Here is a 3,766-nt window from a genome sequence, read left to right on the forward strand (position 1 = left end):
ATTAGGTGTAGCTATTTGCACGCATCAAGTTTTTGGCGTCGTTGCCGGGGAACAACTTATTTGATTGTTTATTTATTTGCTTTAGATTGATCGATCCTTTTTGTGGGGTAAAACCTGCAAAAAGTTACTTTTTTAGCTTAGGTTTTTGTTTCAGTACCCAACTCACGATGTGAGCCTTAAGCTCACGACGTGAGTTCAGTAGATTTTACGTTTTCTTTGTTTTTTTCTTTTCTGTTAGTTTTTCTGCGACAACACGATGTGGTAACCTTTACCACGTCGTGGTGGCCAGTCAGTAGGAAGTTTTTATTTAGTTTTTGTTCAGTTTTATGTTTTTATTTTGTTTATTTTGTAGGAGTTCATGACCAGGGGTTCTAACACACATTTGGTGCCACCACTTGAAGATCCAGAGTCGGCCCTTCACAAAAAGAAGGATAAGAACGTGAAAGAAGATCAAACACCAAAGAATACACCTTTACAAGAATTCAAGTCAGTGTTCTCAAAGAAGTCGGGGAAGAAAACGGAAGAGTCGAGTTCATCTTCAAAGAACAAGAGCAAGGTTGAAAGTTTAGATCAAATACCTATCCCAACCGAATCCGAGTACGACTCCGAGACCAAGTTTGGACTATATACGAGTGAACCCGAGAACGAGCCAAGAAACGAGATGACAAACATTGAAGAAATGTCAATGGGAGCTTACAAGAAGCGAATTCGAGACGATGTTAGCCCTGGGTTAGTACAACCCGCGATTCCTGCCACTGCCACATTCGAGCTAAAGGGACACATCCTTACTGCAGTTAAGGATGTTACATTTTATGGAAAGGATCATGAGGATGCTTTTAAGCATCTAGATGAGGTCAATGACATTGCGGATTATTTCAATGTCCCGAATGTTAATAGAGATACCATCTTGCTAAGGATGCTTCCCGTTACTTTTAAGGGAGCTGCTAAAGATTGGTTAAAAGCACTTCCACCTGGTACAATTACTACTTGGGCTCAGATGCGCGAACAATTTTTGGACCGATTTTGCCCACCATGAAAGATAGCTAAACTCAAGAAGGCAATAGCCAACTTTGAGCAACAACCGGGGGAGTCACTATACGAGGCATGAGAGCGTTACAAAGGATTGTTAAGGAATTGTCCTCAACATGATCTTAATATTCAATAAGAGATGTCTATTTTCTATGATGGGGTCAATGTTATGGCAAGGCAACTCCTTGATTCTCAAGGGCCGCTGACAAAGAAAAATCCAAGTAAGGTCAAGGAGTTACTTGAAGAATTCGCAAAACACTCCCGTGAGTACCACAACCCAAGACAAGATGGAACAAAAGGTAGTAGGGGTGCACATTCTGAAGAGATGGCTGCTATGATGGCGATGTTGAATAATATGGACCAGAGATTGACCCAAATGGACCAATCAATTCATGCAATAAGAGTTGGATGTGAAAGGTGTAATGGTCCACACTTAACTAAGGATTGCAACTTGGAAGAGTATGGGAACAAGAAGGCTCAAGTATACTACTCGAGTGGGGACAAGTATGATGAAGATTGGAGAAAGCCAAAGAAGGAGTGGCTGCCATACGATGAGTACAAGAAGCAGAAGGAGGAAAAATACAGACAGACTGGTCGGGGCTTCTACCAAAATGAGCAACCACCAGCTGAGAAGAAAGTTGATTTGGAGACCATGTTAGTTCGTTTCATGGAAGCTTCAGAGAGAAGACATGATGATACAGATGCAACATTGAAGGATCAAAGAATAATGATAAAGGAGCATCAAACTATGATGAAAAATCAGCAAGCAATGATGATTGACCAGCAAACATCATTAAGGAATCAGCAAGCCTCCATCCACAACCTTGAAGCTCAACTTGGTCAACTTACTACTTTGGTGAATGAGAGATTATCTCCCAAATTTGCCGAAAAGAAGACTCATTCCCATGTAATGGTGATTGGTACTGAAGAAGAGGCCATCTCTGAGTTCTTAGAAGCACTAGAGGAGGAGCCAAAGCCATCCGGACCTAAGCCAAAGAAGTCGAAGCTCGAAATCAAAGATGATGCTGAAGTACCAAACTCACGACGTGAGCCCGTTATGCTCACGTCGTGGGCTCAGTCTGAATAGAAAATTTTTGTAACTGTTCTGGCTTATCAACCGCCTTTACCATTCCCGTCTCGAGCTAATCTCAGTCCACTGGAAAGGGAACATGTGGAGTTTATCAAGCAAGTGAAGGGTATTCCTATTAATACTCCTTTTGTTGAGTCACTATCTAAAACTCCAGAGTATGCTAAGTTCCTTCAAGACCTTATAGACACTCGTCAGCAGTTGAAGAAGAATTTTAAGGTCATTCTTAGTGAGCAGAGCTCAAGAGTTGTATTAGGAGAAATACCTAAGAAGATGGAAGATCCTCGACGCCTCACTCTTCCTTGTGAGTTTGGAAACAATTTAAAGACTTATGCTTTAGCTGATTCTAGGGCTAGCATAAATTTGATGCCATATTCATTCTATCAAAAGCTGAATATTCAGAAAATGAAGGCTACAAAGATGACCATCCACATGGCCAATCGTTCAGTGACTCACCCAAGGGGGATTGTAGAATACATCCTCGTTAAAATTGGGAAATTTGTTTTCCCCGTTGACTTTGTGGTTATGGATATGAAAGAGGATGTTAATGTCCCAATCATTCTTGGTCGCCCTCTAGTTACTACTGCTAGAGCTTTAGTCGATGTTCGTGAATCCAAGCTTACATTGACGGTTGGTGATGATGAGGAAGATTTTGGAGTACAAGATGGATTTCAAGGAGATAATGTTCAAGGAGAGGTGTTCAATATGGATGAAGATAATGACATTGAAGAGTTAGTGAAGCTTATGGAGGAGGAAATCAAGACAATTCATCAAGTCAAACGCACCAAGCCAAGAGCATCTGTTCCACTTGTTTTAGAAGTGTTTGCTTATAAAACACCAACAAATTTGGTGAGTGAGGAAAACAAAGAATTGTCAAGTGATGAAGACGAGGTTACATCGAAGGAAACAAGTCCAGTAGTGAAGGAAGAAAAGATTCCTATGGAGATGAAGAGTGAAGAAAAATTGGAGACTAAAGGGATCAAACGCAAGCTCGATGTAGACGAAGTGAAAGCTAAGAAAGAGAACTCAAAAAAGGCGTACATTCGACATGTTCAAGCTTACAAGAGGCGTTGGAAAGAGCAGAAAATTCAGGTGGTGATGGACTCCTCTAACAGCTCAACGTAGGGAGGAACGGAGTCCAACTCACGACTCCATCAAAAAGAAGCGCTTCTCGGGAGGCAACCCGAGTTTGGTTTGGATTTTCTTTTCTTTTTCTTTTTAGTTTTTGCATTTTTAGTTTTTAGGAAAATCGATCATATTATCTAAATCATTTTATACATAATAGAACACTGAGTGTGGGGTCCCTAAGATTAAGTAGTAACAGATTAAGAAATATAGTTAATGAAATGTAGGATTTATTAAGCAATTATATGTTCAGACAGTATTCACGACGTGAATCCTTTAGGATTCACGACGTGAATCCAGTAAGACTTACGAACTTCTGTTTGTTAGCCCAATACATTTCCTGCGCACTTATTATTTAATTGAATGCCCCAATTTCTCAACCCACTAAAACTCACGACGTGAATCCTTACCATTCACGACGTGAATTTTGAAAAAGTTACGGGACCACAAATAAAGAAACAGATTCCATTTGACCCAACCACTTTGTTTATTCTCCATGAAGTGAAGTTGTTTTTTGGTCCCCTC

At 40.4% G+C, this 3,766-nt stretch overlaps 1 non-coding gene across 1 annotated transcript; it reads right to left on the bottom strand.

Moving 5' to 3' along the window:
• Positions 1-1,045: 1,045 nt before the first annotated feature.
• LOC145123020 (small nucleolar RNA R71) lies at positions 1,046-1,152 on the bottom strand. Its single transcript, XR_013714900.1, has one exon. It is a non-coding gene; the product is annotated as a small nucleolar RNA R71 (small nucleolar RNA).
• Positions 1,153-3,766: the final 2,614 nt, after the last annotated feature.

Source organism: Lactuca virosa, chromosome 6 (assembly GCF_052849685.1).
Source record: "Lactuca virosa cultivar CGN04683 chromosome 6, Lactuca_virosa_CGN04683_v6, whole genome shotgun sequence".
NCBI classification, from domain to species: Eukaryota; Viridiplantae; Streptophyta; class Magnoliopsida; order Asterales; family Asteraceae; genus Lactuca; species Lactuca virosa.